General features: G+C 44.2%; 1 protein-coding gene across 4 annotated transcripts in view; it reads left to right on the forward strand.

Annotated features, from left to right (window-relative positions):
* The first annotated feature begins 740 nt into the window (after positions 1 to 740).
* Positions 741 to 18,744, forward strand: part of TPST1 (tyrosylprotein sulfotransferase 1) — a 78,176-nt gene continuing 60,172 nt past the window's right edge. For 2 of the 4 annotated variants that reach the window (XR_004537144.1, XM_033922724.1), the window contains exon 1: positions 741 to 1,029. The gene's annotated coding sequence lies outside the window, so the exon portion shown is untranslated. The remainder of the gene's footprint in view (positions 1,030 to 18,744) is intronic. The other 2 variants (XR_004537143.1, XM_033922722.1) reach the window with 1 other exon arrangement.

Genomic DNA, 18,744 nt, shown 5'->3' on the forward strand with positions numbered 1-18,744 from the left:
TTAGAAGACCCCAAAGTAAGGATGCCCCAATCAACATCTGGCATTTTAAAATCACCTGTTAGAAGACCCCAAAGTAAGGATGCCCCAATCAACATCTGGCATATTAAAATTACTTGTTAGAAGACCCCAAATCAACATTTGGCATATTAAAATCACCTCTTAGTAGTACTTCCCCTTTCTCAGCTATTTTTTGAATATCTTCAATTAAATCTCTTGTCCATATAAAATATCAATCCCTAAGATCTTCCTTTTTGAAACTTTGATAATTAGCTTTACATATATTATCATTCCACCCACCTCTGAACACTCCTGTAAAAATATATTGAACTTTGCTATGTATGTATATCAGAGGGGAGGATCCAGGGTCCTGAAAATTACTTGAAGGAAATACAAAGCTGGGTGGATCAAATGTTTCTTATATGCCAACTTGTACCAGTTTAACACAAACAGATTGCACTAATGCCCTCCAAATCTTGGGGAATTTTTCTGGTATGTTTCAAATTCTCAGATCTGGTGTTTTGCACATTTTAGCAGCAGGACTGCCAGAAGCATGTACTATCCTGCAAATGATGCAACAGCAGCAGGAAGTGTAAAACCTCCCATTCCTAAAAGGCTGCTATTGCAGCAACAGCCCCGGGAAAAAAAAGGGAGGGTGGGGGGGGGGACGGAAATAGAAGACTAGGGTGGAACAAAGGGAAAATACAACCCGTAACGAAATACTGGACACTGGAACGCTGAGGCCAGCCCCGCCCCCTCGGCGGCCGACTAATCAGCGAGCTCGAGACAGCCGAATTCCCGGCAGCCAATCGGCGCTCGCCTCTGGCATTTCCATGGCAGCGGCAGTAGCTGTCGTCGCCGCGCGCAGGAGACGAGCGGAGCAGACGGAGGCAGCGGTGACGGAGGAGTAGCGGCAGCGCTGGGACGGCCGGGCGGGGGGGCAGAGAGAGCCCGCAGCCCGCCCAGGGCCGGTGACATGCGGGGCGCCGGGCTGCAGAGAGGCCGGGGGCAGCCCTCTCCCTTCCTTCCCAGGTAGGGCAGCGTCTCATTTCCCCTTCCTCCCTTTTTCTTTTATTAATTTTTGTCCTCCTTTGTGGACGTTTTCTTCTTTTTTTCCCCCCCCCCCCGTTGCTTCCTTTTTTTTTTTTCCCCGATTTTCTCCTTTTCTGTCCTTATTTTGACCCTTTAATCTTTTGCTTTTAGTATCTTTGGGCTCCTTTTATCAAGCCGCGCTAGCGAAGTTAACGCGCGCGAGAGACTTTTCATCGCGCGTTAACCCCCGCCCTGGCCAAAAACTACCGCCTGCTCGAGAGGAGGCGGTAGCAGGCTGGCGCGTCCCGCGGTTTAGCGCGCGTTAAACCGCTAGCGCGGCTTGATAAAAGGAGCCCTTTGTCTTGGGTTATGGTTGCTTTCTTTTCTGTATCGCGGAATCTTTCTACCTATTACATTAGTCGCTTTATATACAAAGGTGTATGTGAAGAATAGGTGATAGGCAGAAGTCTTCCTGATCTGATGTGCTGCTGTAGATCGACTACAAATGCAAACCCAGGAAATCAGCATTTTGTTGCAGAAGATTGTGCTTTGCTATTTTTTGTTTGTTTGTTGGTTTTTAAACTGGTAGCCTGCAGGCTTTTTATTTTGCCTTTCCCCTGCTTATATCGTGCATTTGTTTTCAGTCTGACTCCAACAGGCTACAACTTTCAAATTGTGTAAAGAGGAGCCTAGATATTGAGGAAGGGGGTAAAACGCGGACCTTACGGACCTCGCGGATCTAAAACCGCACGTCCTTAAAAATCCGAGGTCCGTGCATTGACAAGTCCGCCTTCGCTTTCCCTGCAGCTCAGCGCAGGCCCCCGGCTCCCTCGCGGACCTCACGGATCTGAACTGCACGTCGCATCCTTAAAAATCCGAGGTCCGCGCCACTTTTGAGGTCCGTGCCACTTTTAGTCTCTGGCTCCGACAGAGCTCTATGACAATTTAACTCTGACGGATCCTAACATAGGGAGGGAAAAGCATTAGGATCCGTCAGAGTTAAATTGTCATAGAGCTCTGTCGGAGCCAGAGACTAAAAGTGGCACGGACCTCGGATTTTTAAGGACGCGCGGTTTTAGATCCGTGAGGTCCATGAGGTCCGCGTTTTACCCCTTCCCTAGATATTGCTTCAGGTCATCCAGATTGGTTGCAGGCGTGAGTCGGGTATGGGTTTAATAACGAACATAGGTTTTAAAAGGTGCAATAATTCATTAAATATGACAATATTATAATTTTCTGGTAGTCAAAGGGCTCCTTTTACAAAGGTGCGTTAGCGGTTTAACGCGCAAAATAGCGCGCGCTAAACTGCCGGCCGCGCTAGCCGCTACCGCCTCCTCTTGAGCAGGTGGTAGTTTTCTGGCTAGCGCGGGGGATAGCACGTGATTAAAAGTCGCGCGCGTTGACGCCGCTAACGCGGCTTTGTAAAAGGAGCCCCAAATCTCTTTAAGCTCTAGAGACTCCTTTTACGAAGGCGCGTTAGCGGTTTAACGTGCCTAAGAGCGCGCTAAACCGCCAGCCGCGGTAGCCGCTACCGCCTCCTCTTGAGCAGGCGTTAGTTTTCTGGCTAGCGCCTGATTAAAAGTCGCGCGCGCTGAAGCCGCTAATGCGGCTTCGTAAAAGGAGCCCTAGGTTTTGATGTTTTAGTTATTTGGAGAAGAAATACTTCTAAAAAGTTTGTTCATGGATGTCCCAGTTTGCTCTTAAATTTCTTCCATAGCATTTTTTTTTAAATTAACACTAACATTTTAAGGTGATCCCTAAATTAAGCACCGTTCCAAACCTCCTGCTAACAAGTGTTCTTGAACCAAGTCCATTTCAAAGCTTATAAAGGTGGTTAATAAATCCCAATCAGACCCAGACACCCAGTCTCTGAGGAACTCTGGCATCCTGAGTCTTCATTCGCAGCTGATGAGGGATTTTCCTTGTCCCTCTCTCAATTTACTTCGCCGATTCAATGCAGGCAGCAGAAGCAGCCCGCAACTAGGGACATTGGATGGAGGTCGTTTTATCAGAGCTTCCTTTGGAACCCAGAAACTACAGGACCTCAGTCTGGCCACTAGATATTGGTGTAACTAGGATTCACTGCATCCTCCCCTTCCTGGAACTGTGGCATCCCCACATTACATTAGAGATTTCTATTCCGCCATTACCTTGCGGTTCAAGGCGGATTACAAAAGAGATAAAAAAACGGAGGGCTACAATGGAAGAACATTTGTCCTTTCTAGAAGGTAAAGAGTAGGTTATATAGTTTCTGTTTGGCGGGAAGAGGGAGGGGGGAAGGACGGTAAGTTTGAAGTTAGAGCTGTTTCAGGAATTTCTTGAAGAGTATAGTTTTTATTTCTTTTCTGAACGTCTTGTAGTCTGGTGTCGTCATCAGTAGATTGGAGATTTGGTTATCTAGTTTAGCTGCTTGAGTGGCCAGGAGGCCATCGTATAGTTTTTTTTCTGTTTTGCTTCTTTGATTGAGGGGTGTGTGAATGGGGTGTGTGTTTTTTCTTGTCTGATTGAGGTGGTTTGGATGAGGCGGTTGTTCAGGTAGGTTGGGCTGTCTCCGTTTAAGGCTTTAAGTAACATACAGTAGAATTTAAATAGTATCCTTTCTTGGATTGGTAGCCAGTGTGAGTTGATGTATGCTTCAGATAATGAGGATTGGAAGACCTGACCCAGAAATGTGTCTGGACTGGTATGTCGGTGCATGTTTGTGCCTTTCATGTCCGTGTTGGTCCGCTGTCTGTAATCAGGAGCGGAGTTGAGGAGATGGCTGTTTGAATGATGGAACTTCTTAATTGCTATATTTACAGTAAATCAATGTTTGTATCCTGCAGCTGTTGGATTGCTTCTCATAGAAATGCATTTGGCCATTTTTTGGGAGGTGGGGGAGGACTTTGTTTCTCTTCTCTCCCCTTCAGATCACATGCAGAAACTTAACTTGTAGAGCATAAGAACAACCTTTTCCCAGCTCCTCTTCTCCTCCACAGTCTTCCTGTTAACCTTGCCCTATCAACAATTTCTGCAGGGAGGAGAGGGGAAGATGAATGGGATATGCAGATAAGGGTTTTAAACGCTGAAAGAAGTCCAGACATATTAGCCATCCATCTAGTTTCTGGATATTAATGAAAAAGAGTTTTTGAGCACATCTGAGGGCATTCCAACATTTACTGTGGCCTACCTATAACCTAGGTGGGTTATCCTCTATAATAAAACCCTTACCCGCGCATGCGCTGTTGTAACGACGTGATCCCTGCCGCTGTGATTTCTGCTTCTGTGCCGTGTTCCATTTGTGGCTTGTGGCGCGTGCGGCAGTGAGAGCAACGGCAAGAGGGTGTCTTCGAGGTGCTGCGAGGCGTCTGGCTGCTACTGCTGCACAGGGAAGTAGAGGGGGAGAGGGAAAGGGGCTGCTTTGGGGGAGGGGTGTGCTGAGGGGCAGGAAGCAATCTTGGTTTGCTCGGGGGGGGGGGCCAGGAAGAGAGACAGATAGAAAGAAGTGGAGGGGGAGAGGGAAAGGGGCTGCTTTGGGGGAGGGGTGTGCTGAGGGGCAGGCAGCAATCTTGGTTTGCTCGGGGGGGCAGGAAGAGAGACAGATAGAAAGTAGTGGAGGGGGAGAGGCAAAGGGACTACTTTGGGGGAAGGGTGTGCTGAGGGGCAGGAAGCAATCTTGGTTTGCTCGGGGGGCCAGGAAGAGAGACAGATAGAAAGAAGTGGAGGGGGAGAGGGAAAGGGGCTGCTTTGGGGGAGGGGTGTGCTGAGGGGCAGGAAGCAATCTTGGTTTGCTCGGGGGGCCAGGAAGAGAGACAGATAGAAAGAAGTGGAGGGGGAGAGGGAAAGGGGCTGCTTTGGGGGAGGGGTGTGCTGAGGGGCAGGCAGTAATCTTGGTTTGCTCGGGGGGGAAGGAAGAGAGATAGATAGAAAGAAGTGGAGGGGGAGAGGGAAGAGGCTGCTTTGGGGGAGGGGTGTGCTGAGGAACAGGAAGCAATCTTGGTTTGCTCGGGGGGCCAGGAAGAGAGACAGATAGAAAGAAGTGGAGGGGGAGAAGGAAAAGGGGCTGCTTTGGGGGGGAGGGGTGTGTTGGGGGGCAGGGAGCAATCTTGGTTTGCTTGGGGGGCCAGAGAGAGATAGGCAGGGGGTCAGGGAGAGAGAGACAGAAAGAAAGGCAGACAGACACATCTAGCACCCTTTAGTGTAATGGGCTTAAAGTCTCTCTCTCTCTCTCAAAGCAGCTCCTGATTGGATAAGGCCCGACTTCGTGCAGGAAGAGGCGGTCAGAGCGTACCACAAGTGATTTCCTGCACTCGCGGCGCTCTGGCTGCTCTCTCCTGCCTCTCCCACTGCCCTCTCCTTGTCAGCGGTTCGCGGTCCGAAAATAGCGCGAATGACCGGGACCGCGAACCACCGGGGAAACACTGTACTCCTCTCCTCAAGTCACGTCATTGGCTCCCTATCTGTTTCTGTATACTGTTCAAACTCTTACTGACCTACAAGTGTAGTCACTCTGCAGCTCCTCAGTATCTCTCCTCTCTCATTTCTCCCTATACTCCTCCCTGGGAATTCTGCTCATCGGGTAAGTCTCTCTTATCTGTACAGTTCTCCTCTACGGCCAGCTCCAGACTCCATCCATTCTGCTTTGCTGCACTGTATCCCTGGAACAAACCGCCTGCCTCGATATATCAAGCTCCATCTCTGGCGGGGTTCCAATCCATGCTCAAAGCCCATTTCTTTGAACCTGCTTTCAACCCTCCTGTCTTGCTTTCCCTCTATAATTTTTCATCTGATCACTGTGTATAGATGCACCTTTTGGTCCAGCTTGTCTGCAGGGTTTGTCTATTCCGTGTTTGACATATAGCGCTGTGTATGCCTGATAGTGCTATAGACATGATAAATAGTAGTAGGACCATTTTGCTATCGGGGAAAGTCAGCGTAGGCAGTAATCTGAGAACGCATTCTTAACCAAGACTTCCAGCTTCAAGGAAAGCTGCAAATTAACACCGATCAAAGTCAACTGATTTGTTTTGGAGCACGCTGCCTGAGTAGAGCACCCTGTTTCACATAGGTGATTGTTCATAAATATAATAGTATTTATATCTGTTTCATCTTAGTGATCTCACATTTGCAAGCTAACTGTGCTTCATTAGAGGGCTGATTCTGTGTAACCTCTGAACATCTTTCCTTTATAATTGATGGAAGACAGGGCTAACTCATTTCATGAAGAATGCCATGTTGTTGCCAATAGTGGAACAGTGTCTGATCTGTATGCTTTATTTCATTTCTGTGGAAACAAAGAGGGAACAACCAATACCTCACGAGTTGATAGACAGACAATACAGTGAGATGCAAGCATAAATCCAGGTAGGTTACTTTTATAATGAAGCTCTAAATCAGGTAGGCAATCAAAGACCATTTTAGTGTAGGGATGCAACATGACTGTGTTTCAGCGATGATACCTCCCTACACTAAAGTGGTCCTTGATTATCTACCTCAGGGGTGTCAAACTTAAGTCACGGGCAGGATTTTTTTTTAGTAAGATACTTCCCCACTCCTTTGCTGACGCACAGCGTGGGCCCCAGTGCCAGCGGCGATGACGCTCACAAAACTTCTGTGAGCGTCGGATCAATTGCCGCTGCTGCAAAAATCCCACGCTTCGTGCCAGGAAAGGAGGAGGGTTAGTCTCAGTAGAAGTATAGGGATACAACCCCTCCAACCCCACACCAGCTACAAAATAATTAAAAAAGACTTTTCCTCTCTTTTAGGTCCTAGTTCACGCTTGCTGTCTAACACCAGCTCTGGCAGGATACACATTTCAAATCTGACACATTCTAATCACAAAACAGAAAATAAAATTATTTTTTCTACCTTTTATTTGGTTATTTTGCTTTTAGTCCCAGTTTCTCTTTCTGATTTTGTCTATCTTCTAGTTCTCTTCGCAGTGTCTGCTGTCCATTTTTTTTCTCCTCTTCTCTCTTGCTCCAGTCCCTGTCTCTAACATATTAATTTTTCCCTTTCAACTTTTCTCCTTTTTTTCTTTTCTGCCTCTGTCCACTCAAATCTCACCCTCTTTCTCATCCTTCTCCTTTTTAAATTTTCAGCTACCTATCAATTCTCCATCTCCAGATCCAACTTCTCTCCCTTTCTCTTTTAAACTGCCCCCATCCCATCTCTCCCCCTGTCTGCCTGCCTCCCTCCCTCCCCCCAGGTCCACCATTTCTCCCTTTCTCTACCCAACGGTTCTCCCTTCAAGTATCTTTTTCCTTCATTCTCCACACTACCCCAGGTCCAACCTCTATCCCTTCATCTCGCTCTCTTCACAGCTCAGCATGCCTTTCCCTCCAGCGCTGGTCCCTCTCTCCTAACAGCCCAGTGTGTCTTTCCCTCAGGCGCCGGTCCGATGTTGCCGCCAAGCCGAGGAGTCTGCTGGCCTCAGCGAGTTGGTAGTGTTGTATGTGGCTCCCCCTCCTGCTTTTCGCCTGCCGCGGTCTGTCTCCAGTGACGCGCAACTTCCTGTTTCCACCCGGGTGGACTGTGGTAGACGGAAGGCAGGAGGGGGAGCCATGGACAACACTGGCGAATCGCTTCCGAAGCTGGCAGACTTTCCGACGTGATGGCGATGTCAGACCGGCGCGGGAGGGAGGATATGCTGGGCTTTGAGAAGGGGAAGTTCGGGAGCATTGCCGCGTGCCACATAAGAAGGCCAGGTGGACCGGATTCAGCCCCGCGGGCCTTGTGTTTGACACATGTGATCTCCCTGATTTAGAGCTTCACTATAAAATAACCTACCTGGATTTTTGCTGTCTGTCTATTTTCATGTTTGATCGCAAAACTCTTAACACATATAGGAATATTGGAAAGTCACAATTCACAATGTAGCTTCAAGCGACTTCAGCAAAGTCATGGCTGAACCCTCAGCCCGCCTTGGCTCAAATAGAGGTACCACCTCACCTCATAACTTCACATCCTAGTCCCTTTATTTGTTTCAAGTGCTATATTTTATATAAAACACTTCATTCACACTTCTCACTCATGCTCATCACATAGATCACAGTTCTTCAACCGCTGATCCACGGACCAGTGATGGATCTGTCCCCTGTTGGTGTGTGTCCCTCATTATTCTTTACTTTTGATATGAGGTTCCACTCTAAATGGGAAGCCTGCAGGAGCCAGGAACACAGGAGACTGGGGAAACCATAGCTTTCTGCATGGGAAGAAAAACCATTCATTCTGTGGGTACTGTGCAAATGAAAAAGTATCTTCAGCCCTGGGACACCCACATGATCATTGTCTATTATCTCTACTGCTAAATATAGCAACTGTCAGATGACCAGGCCAGAATTGAGAATGACCCTAAAACGATTACTCCCAAACCACAGTATTCTTAATAGATATTCAAACTGACTCTCTCCCTTTGCACATACTGACTCTTCCTGTGCAAGCTTCAGGCTTCAAGTATCTGCTAATCCAGAACAACTGATCTAGACTCATCTCACTGTACCCTATCGCCTTAGTCTTTGTTCCTTGTTGTTAACTGTTATGTGTCTTGTTTACTAACTGTTATGAATGTTATTATTCAACCCGTTCTGGAACTAAATAAATAAATAAGTAAATAAAAAAAATAGTTAATCTGAACAAAAGAAAAATCTATATTGATTTCTGACTCTGATAATGTTCTGGCGCCTTAGGTTACAGGAATGTTGCTTTTCTCGAGCAATTTTGTGCTATCCCACAGTAGGGGTGCTGAATGCCAGACGCTGAAATGGAAGCAGGACATCACGCAAGTGTAGGGCCAAAGTATTTGCTCAGCTCAAAAGGAGAAATGCTGTGAATTGAAAGTTCTCTGATTCTGTGGTAAACTGGTGACTCTGTATTCAGCATGATCAAAAAGATTAAGTTAACATCTGTCAGAAAACCCTGTCGGCACAATGGTGCAGACTACAAAGTTATCCTTAAAAGAAGCCATAAATCATCTTTAAAACAGAGCCATATGATTTTTTTTGTCAGTTTCAGCACATCATATATCGTATATACTATTCATTACCTTTAAAAATGGACTAACACAGCTACCAAACTATCGTATCCTAGAATATTGTAAAACATTCTCTTTAACTTCAATTCATTTCTTTCCAACTAGTTTTTGTCAGTAGATGTTTGTTCTGTTTCCTGGTGGAAAAAAAATCATTCTTCCTTCTCTTTTCAACAGGCCCCAGTCGGTCTCTTTGTAAGAGTTCAGAGTAGCTGGCTGGTGCCACTGTGCAACTGTATTGTCTGTACTCAATAATAAAGAACATAGTAACATAGTAGATGATGGCAGATAAAGACCCAAATGGTCCATCAAGTTTGCCCAACCTGATTCAATTTAAATTTTTTTATTTTTTCTTCTTAGCTATTTCTGGGCAAGAATCCAAAGCTCTACCCGGTACTGTGCTTGGATTCCAACTGCTGAAATCTCTGTTAAGACTTACTCCAGCCCATCTACACCTTCCCAGCCATTGAAGCCCTCCCCAGCCCATCCTCCACCAAACGGCCATATACAGACACAGACCGTGCAAGTCTAAGGCCCAGTACTGGCCTTAGTTCAATATTTAATATTATTTTCCGATTCTAGATCCTCTGTGTTCATCCCACGCTTCTTTGAACTCAGTCACAGTTTTACTCTCCACCACTTCTCTCGGGAGCGCATTCCAGGCATCCACCACCCTCTCCGTAAAGTAGAATTTCCTAACATTGCCTTTGAATCTACCACCCCTCAACCTCAAATTATGTCCTCTGGTTTTACCATTTTCCTTTCTCTGAAAAAGATTTTGTTGTGTTTCTGTACCTTTAATTTTTAAAATATTCTTTGGAAACAGTCTTTCACCCAGTTTCCTTATTTCTTCAGAGTTTGGAAATGTGTAAAATGGAAATCTTGTCTAGAAGTAAATGTTATTAGTACAGTGTCAAATATCTGCCGAGCTAGTTGGAGAATGTGTTTTGCAGCTTGTGCAAATGTCTTTGAAATACTTGTGGATAAGGGAGAACTGAAGTAATATATAGAATCCATTTTCACGAGACCAGACAACTACTGTTCTTTCTAAGTTGTGCGTTTCTGCCAGTGGGGGAGCAGTGCATCAATATTGTGTTTTTCAATCAGGCAGGTTTCCTGGAGTCCTGCGGAGTTTTTCTGACTCTCGCTATTGAAAATGTGATAATGAAAGAGCAACTCATACTGGCAAGACTTTAGCTGAAGGACTCCCACTCAGCTTAGAGGGCATAGTATGGATGACACTGTCTCGTGTACTTGCTGTTCTTTGTGTGTACATATTGTTATCTAGGTTGACTTGAAGTATGTATGGATCTGAGGAAAGGGATGTTACCAGTGGTGTGCCTCAAGGTTCTGTTCTCGGGCCTGTTCTCTTTAACATTTTTTATTTTTTTAAATTCTTTATTTGTAACTTGTAAATCAGTACAAGTAAAACCCTTGCGTTAGTAAATCGAAACAGTAGCAACAAATAAGCAAAATATAATGAAACAATATTACTTTTACATTCTCATTAGACCCCAATTAAAGACATTAGGGGGATCGGCTTACATGTGAGACTTCACTATCTTATAGAGGAAAAAAGAAAATTCTAGTTAATCGGGCATTTACGGGTATCACTCCTATTTAATCTTAAACCCATTAAGCCCTAGAGATCTTCTTTAAGTCCAGAAAGCTCCTGAGATGTTCTGGGCTAAAAAAAAAGTATATTTTATTCCTAAGTATTTAATGAGACACTTGCATGGATAAACCAGCTGAAAAGTGGCACCTAAATTTTTTGTCTCTTGCCTTATTACAAGAAAAAGTTTCCTCCTTTCTTGGGTTTCTTTATTTACATCTGGGAAAATCCATACTCTTTGTCCCATGAAAGGGGTCTGTGCCTTACGAAAGAAGAGTTAAGCAGTAATTATTGTGATGGATATTTCCAAAATTTCTGATATGTTTCCCTGATCCATTGCTTGATTTTGATTTTGGGGATCTTGTATGTTCTGAATTGTCGGTGGTATTTCGCTCCCTTGGTGTTTATTTGAACCAGGTAAATAATAGATTTTATTCAGTGGAGGAATAGCTTCAAGAGCAAAAAACAATATTTGAACCATATATTTACTAAATAATTCTACTGAAGAACATTCCGATGTTCTGGGAAAATTCAGTTTCCTCAAGTTTAATCTTCTGTTGAAATTTTCTAACTGCTCTATCTTCTTATGAACCATTAATTTATCTTTAGTCAAAGTCTCTGTAACAGTTTTTAGAGCAGTTATGTCCTCGGTAACTGAACTTCAAATCATCAATTTTCATGTTTGATACTGTTTTTGTAAGAGAGTCATCTTTGCTTACCGAAGAAGTTGTTTCTTCAGCTGATTTTTGAATCGTCCCATTCATTCCCTGGAGAACTTTCCAGACATCTGTTAGGGTCTTCTCCGAGGGAGTTGAACTGATTCCTTCGACCCCTTGATGTAAATCTCTCTCCGCGGCTCCTTTTCTAGTCTTGCTCCCCTCTGCAGAGAGGTCTCCCGCAACCGATCTGGCATCGGGTCCCTCCTGTAGATGTGTGGAACAGTCTCCCGGAAGAGGTGGTGGAGACAGAGACAGAGACTGTGTCTGAATTCAAGAGGGCCTGGGATAGGCACATGCGATCTCTCAGGGAGAGAAAGAGATAATGGTTACCGCGGATGGGCAGACTAGATGGGCCATTTGGCCTTTATCTGCCATCATGTTTCTATGTTTCTAAAAAACAGTTATCAGTAGGTATTTGGGTACTAACCACTGAGTTAGGTATCTTGATGTTTGAGTTTGAAAGATATCTTCTGTCAGAGTGGGTAAATATAGCTGTGTTCACCATGTGTTTATATTTCTACTGCTACTACTATTTAGCATTTCTATAGCACTGAAAAGCATATGCAGTGCTGTATAATCAACACGCAATAGACGGTCCCTGCTTGGAAGAGCTTACAATATAATTGGACAGACAGGACATATAATTTCTTGCAAAGAGAATGGATAGGATGGACATAGGAGGGACTTGCCTGATGAATGGAGTTCACACAGGGGAGCAAAAGGGAGAGAGATTGGAGGGCTTCAGAGTGAGTGCACTTGTAGGTCAGTAAGATGAGTTTGAACTGTATTCAGAAATGGATGGGGAACCAGTGAAGTGACTTGAGGAGAGCAGTAATGTGAGCGTGGCAGCTCTCACAGAATATAAGTTGTGTAACAGAATTTTGCGAGAATTGAAGGGGAGCGAGATGGTTGAACGAGACCTGAGAGAAGCAAGTTGCAGTAGTCTTAAGGTTTTGGTAGAGGGCTCAGAAAGCAGAGGTTGGATTTGGATAATAATATAGAGGAAGAAGCAACAGAGTTTAGCAGCTTGTTGGATCTGAGCAGAGAACGAGAAAGAGGAATCACAGATAATCCCAAGGTTGTGAGCCAACGAGGCAGGGAGGAGAAGAATATTATCCACAGAGATAGAGAAGGGGGGAGGGGGAAGGTGGTTTAGGCGGGAAGATAAGGAGCTCAGTCGTGGCCATATTCAATTTTAGATGGCAGTGAAACATTCAGGTGGCAATGTTGGATACACAGGCTGAGACTTGGGCCTGAGTTCCTATAGAGATGCCTGGTGTGGATCGTCAGCAAACTGTACTCGGTGATGCTGAAAACCATGGAAGGAGATCAGTGCACTGAGGAAGTGGGTATTATGGAGAAAAAGAGAGGTCCCAAGATAGAGCCCTGAAGTACACCAATTGATAGTGGGAGAGCAGTGAATGAGGATCCCCCATTGCATACACTAAAAATGCAATGGGAGAGAGGGAATGAAAACCAGGAGAGAACAGAACCCTGCAATCCCAGTGAGGACAGTGTATCAAGGAGTATGAAGTATGTGGTGATCAACAGTACCGAAGGCAGAAGATAGATCGAGAAGAATGAGAATAGAGTAGAGGCTATTGGATTTGGCCAGAAGCAGGTCATTAGAGACTTTAGCAAGGGCCAGAATGAAGTGGGTCAAGAATAGCTTGAGATGAAAAGAAGTCCAGGCAGTGGCAGTGAACAGCACGTTCTAGTAGCTTGGATAAGAAAGGGAGGAGGAGATGGGGTGATAGTTGGAGGAGCATGTGGGGTCTAGTGAGGGATTTTGAGGAGAGGTGTAACTATGGCATGCTTGAAGACATTGGGAACAGTTGCAGTGGAGAGTTACAGGTTAAGGATGTGACAGATAGGAGGGTTGATGGGAGAGATTGCACTGAGTATGTAGGTGGGAATCGGATCTGAGGAGCAGGCAGTAGGTTTGGAGGAGGAGAGAAGATGTACAGTTTCCTCTTCAGTGGTTTCAGAAAAGAAGGAAAAGGTGGCAGGGGTTAAAGGGAGTTTGGCAGTGTGGACAGCTGGAACAGAGGGTGGGGGAGAGGTAACCTGGTTGAGAACTCAATGTGAATCTTGTGAACCTTGTCAGGGTGGGGGTTTGGGGGATCATGTGTTCGGGGGGGGATGGCAGGAGGGAGTGGGCATCCATCCTGCTGGGGATTGTTTCAGGGGTGGCTGCAGGAGGGATCAGGCATACCATCCTACCAGGGATGTTCATGGGGGCAAGATTTCCCTGCCACAGCCGCTGAGCTGATCACGGCAGGGAGATTCCCTTGCTGCAATCAGCTCAGTAGCAACGCAATTCTCTAACCAGCTCCCGTGACATGTGCGCCAGTTACAGAATCAGGCTGGTTAATTCTGTATAGGATGTCTGTGTGCAATTCTGAGCTGCCGCTTAGGCATCTGCTGAGACCGGCATCCTATACAGAATCAGGCCCCATGAGTTTAAGTCTATAACTTGGTGCCTCCGGTTAGGTGTGCTGAGTGCCAATTTTAAACAATGTCTGTGCACAAGATGTCATTACAGAATATTAGCATAAACTCAAGTTGGTGTACCTACATTTGGATGCAACCTTGCATGCCTGGTTGGTGGCATGCGTAAATGGACTCTCCTAAGTTACATACATAAGTGGGAGATGTGCCTTTGCTCCTCCCATACCTCACCCATGTGCATATCTCTGCAGTTATACACTACCTTATAGAATATCGCACTTGTGTGCGTAAGTACTAATTAAAGCACCACTTCTGTAATTCATGCACCCAGTTATATAGACTATCCTTCCCATCCGTGAAGTACACTTCTCTCTCGTTATTCGCGGGGGATAGGGGCAGAGCCGGACCGCGAATTAAGAAAAACCGCGATGCTCGTAGCCATGTATTGAATGTTTGATTGCATATTTTTGGTATGGTTTATGTCCTGTGCTCTTCTGAAATTTCATGCCCCCTTTTTTTTTTTTTTTAATATTTTTTATTTGGGTGGGGGGAGGGTTTGGGTTTTTTTTTTTTTTGGTATTGAAAATTTGGTCTCGCTGTATTTATTGGTTTGTTGATTTTGATTGTGCTTTTGATCAATAAAAGAGTTTTGCAATAAAAAAACCCGCGTATATCTTCTGGTCCGGCTCTGACCCACCCCTGCCTCCCTCCCGGCATCCCGGCCTTACCTGGTGGTCTAGTGGGATTTCGAGGTAGGAGCGAACTTCTACGCTCCTGCCCCGTGTAGATCGCCAATAGGAAATGACTGCCATGAGTTCCCGTAGTCTCTAGAGACTACGACGGGAGCTCACGGCAGCCATTTCCTATTGGCGAACTACACGGGGCAGGAGCGTAGAAGTTCCTGCTCTGAAAGCCTGCTCTGAAAGATCGCTCCTGCTCTGAAAGCCCGCTAGACCACCAAGAAAAGCCGGGGTGCCGGGGGGAAGGCAAAATTATGTGGGGTTATGTGAAATTGAGAGTGCCGAAAACGTGAATGGGAGAGGGGAAAGTGCCATGAGTCCATACTTATTAGTCAGATGTCTTATATTGCTGCAGGAGGCAGCAGTATAAAAAGATGTCTTTGTAGTCAGTCTGGATCTAACTGATTTTCTAGAAAATTCATTGTCTGTGGTTTCATCTAAAGCTACAATAGTGGTATCTTCTGCCATCGAGCCAGAGCAGAACTGGGTGTTAAGTTTTTATATATGCTATTCTTGGGTGAAAACTTGCTGTATTTCCTCATTTTTCAAAGTTGACACAACAAAGGCACAAGGCCTTCCTTGCTAGATGTAAGAAATTGTTGGCTTTGGATGTCGGCTTCTTTTTACGGTTTATTTTTAGCTGCATACATTTTGACGATAAATCTTTTGACTTTTGACTTGTCGGCTTAAAACTTTCCTAGAGAAAAGGATTAATCCTACTACTGTGGTTGTCTGCAAAGGGTTCCACTCATCATATATATTTTCTAGCTGATATATTTGCCTTTTTCTGTTTTATTGGTTGAGTTACTCTCAGCCCTCTTTTCCCTTTTCCACCCCCTTCAGTTTCCTAGGTGGATCCCTTCAGTGGCATATGGTTGATCATTTCTTGCATAAGTATTTTTTTCCTCATTTTATTTTTTTGCCTTGTTGATAGATTTGTTACTATGATTCACGGGAACAGTAGACAATCCCATGCCCTATTTATGTTCCCTTCTGTTAAGGGCTGTAAAAATAAGAAATATCATGGGAATTGTCTTTCCTAACAAGCAGCTCAATTCGATAAAGAATTCCGCCCATTACTGACCAGATCAATATTTTATAAACATTACAGAAAACTTTTTTTTTTTCTAAATTTGTAGCTAGCTAATTCTTGCGTATTGCATTATCTCTGTATTTACTCATAGCATAATCTTATGCTATGAGTAAATATAGTTATGCGGTATAGATATCTGTTATTATGTTATGTTATTCTTATGTATAATAAATACAATTGAATGTATATTTTTAAATTAAATTTTCAAAAATGTGTGTGCATGCAAAATGAGAAGTAATCATAGGCATTCTTGGAGGCACATAATTGGGATGAAGTTGCAAAGGATGCAGATTTTATAAAATATGCATGTACTGTATCTTTACACAATCCATGAACCAAGTTGCAGCTACTTGGAGCAGGTATAACGTTGTGTGAGAGCATTTGTAAGCTATAGGGGCTTATTTGGGGAGCCTTTTTCATAAAGAACATAAGAATTGTCGCTGCTGGGTCAGACCAGTGGTCTATCATGCCCAACAGTCTGCTCACGCGGCAGTCCTCTAGTCAAGGACCAGCACCCTAACTGAGACTATCCCTACTAACATACGTTCTTGTTCAGCAGGAACTTGTCTAACTTCGTCTTGAATCCCTGGAGGATGTTTTCCCCTATAAGAGCGTTACAGTTTCCCACCTGGGAAGAATTTCCCACTCTGGGTGAAGAATTTCCTTACGTTCGTACAGAATCTATCCCCTTTCAACTTTAGAGAGTGCCCTCTCGTTCTCCCTACCTTGGAAAGGGTGAACAACCTGTCTTTATCTACTAAGTCTATTCCCTTCATTATCTTGAATGTTTCGATCATGTCCCCTCTCAATCTCCTCTGTTCGAGGGCAAAGAGGCCCAGTTTCTCTAATCTTTCGCTGTACGGCAGCTCCTCCAACCCCTTGACCATCTTAGTGGCTCTTCTCTGGACCCTTTCGAGTATAACCGTGTCCTTCTTCATGTACGGCGACCAGTGCTGGATGCAGTACTCCAGGTAAGGGCGCACCATGTCCCAGTACAGCGGCATGATAACCTTCTCCGATCTATTCGTGATCCCCTTCTTTATCATTCCTAGCATATATGTGTGTTGTCTTTTATTTTGTTTTTAAAAGGTGCTTTTTTAAAAAAAATTTTAAATAGGCCTTGCTTATAAAATTCCTCCCCTGATACCTTTTTTTATTAGACTAACAATATATTTCTTAACTAGCTGCTGGGAGCTAAAACCTCCTGCCTCACATCATAAGAACATAAGTAGTGCCTCTGTTGGGTCAGACCAGAGGTCCATCATGCCCAGCAGTCCGCTCACATGACGGCCCCTAGGTCAAAGACCAGCGCTCCAACCAAGACCAGCCCTACCTGTGTACATTCCGGTTCAGCAGGAACCTGTCCAACTTTGTCTTGAATCCCTGGAGGGTGTTTCCCCCTATAACAGCGTTCCATTTCTCTACCACTCTCTGGGTGAAGAAAAACTTCCTTACGTTCGTACGGAATCTATCCCCTTTTAACTTTAGAGAGTGCCCTCTCGTTCTCCCTACCTTGGAGAGGGTGTATAACCTGTCTTTAGCTACTAAGTCTTATGTTAAAGAGTTTTTTTTCTCTCAAATCTCTTGTGCTGCGTGGACGAAGGAGCTTGTTAAAAATGACCTGCACATTTCTGTTTGCGATGGAGCTTGAAAAAAACATTTACAGCTTTGGCTGACGCAGGTATGAGAACAGTATAACCCAGTCCTGAGCTTTTCTGCTTCTTTGCATATTCATTCATGGACAGACATGGTGATGGTGGTGGAAAGATAGCATTGATTTTCAAATGTTGAAGTGACCTTGTGCATGTTGCTATGGAAATAATAAATATGATTATTATCCTGAGCACAAAGGCATATTTTAATGTTAGACAGTATGTTTTTTTTATTGCAGCATTTGCTTTAAAAAGCAAGAGATTTAAAAAGAATAGTGTGAGTCAATGAATGTTAATAACATTTCCCCTTTGGGTACATACTGAGAAAAATCTTTTAATGTCCTCAAGGACCACTAAGATAAGTCTGGTTTTCAGGACACCCAAAGTGATTAAAGCCTACAATGTACTTATATGCGTTACAGGTTTCAAGTTTAAGGGCTCCTTTTACTAAGCTGCGCAAGCGTTTTTTTTAGCGCACACAGGAAACTACTGTGTGCTACACCGCGTGCTAGGCTTCTAGAACTATCGCCAGCTCAATGCTGGCGTTAAGGTCTAGTGTGGGCGGCAATCTTAACGCTCACTATTTCCTGCGTTAAAGCCCTAACGCGGCTTAGTAAAAGGATGGTGGAGTCCAAAGTTAAACTCAATCTGGAAAACAAGGGTTTTTTTTAGCTAGTCCCAATGACAAACTCACAGAGACCACTATCCAACTCAATGGTCAAAACTGAAATAGCTAATAAAATTAAAATCTTGGGTGTAACACTAGATTGTCATTTATCTGTAGAGAACCATACTGATCAAATGATCAAAAAATGTTTTGCAATTTTGTGGAAACTTAGAACCATCAAAAATTTCTTTCATTCAGCTTCCTTTAGGATATTAGTACAATCTACCATTTTACACACCCTTGATTATTGTAACATCATTTACTTGAGTTCATGTAAGAAAAGACTTGCCAAATTGCGTCTAATAGATTCGAATCTCACAAACCTCGCTGAGAATATAATAGCATGCATAATGAAACTTCAGTCTTGGGCCTTTACTGTGCAAATGAAGCTGAATGAGTCCAAAACCAAACTACTGTGGCTTGGCCCAAAACCTGATCAACTACCTTTGTTCATTTCATTGCCATCTGGATCTTCTCTGCAGATCGAATTCTCAAGTAAAGTTTTGGGTGTCATTATAGACTCAACACTTTTATTCAATGACCATCTTAATTCTCTGGTAAAAAAAAAAAAAGCTTCTTTATGCTGATGAAAGTGAGATCCTGCTTCCACCAACAACATTTTGCTGTCCTTGTACAATCAATCATTCTTTCGAGGTTGGATTATTGTAATTCGGTCTATCTAAGTCTAACCAAGAAAAGTCTTCAAAGACTTCAACAGATCCAGGATACTGCAGCTAGGTTGATCTTTGCAAAAAGCAAATATGATAATGTTT

This window comes from Geotrypetes seraphini, chromosome 15, assembly GCF_902459505.1.
Source record: "Geotrypetes seraphini chromosome 15, aGeoSer1.1, whole genome shotgun sequence".
NCBI lineage: Eukaryota > Metazoa > Chordata > Amphibia > Gymnophiona > Dermophiidae > Geotrypetes > Geotrypetes seraphini.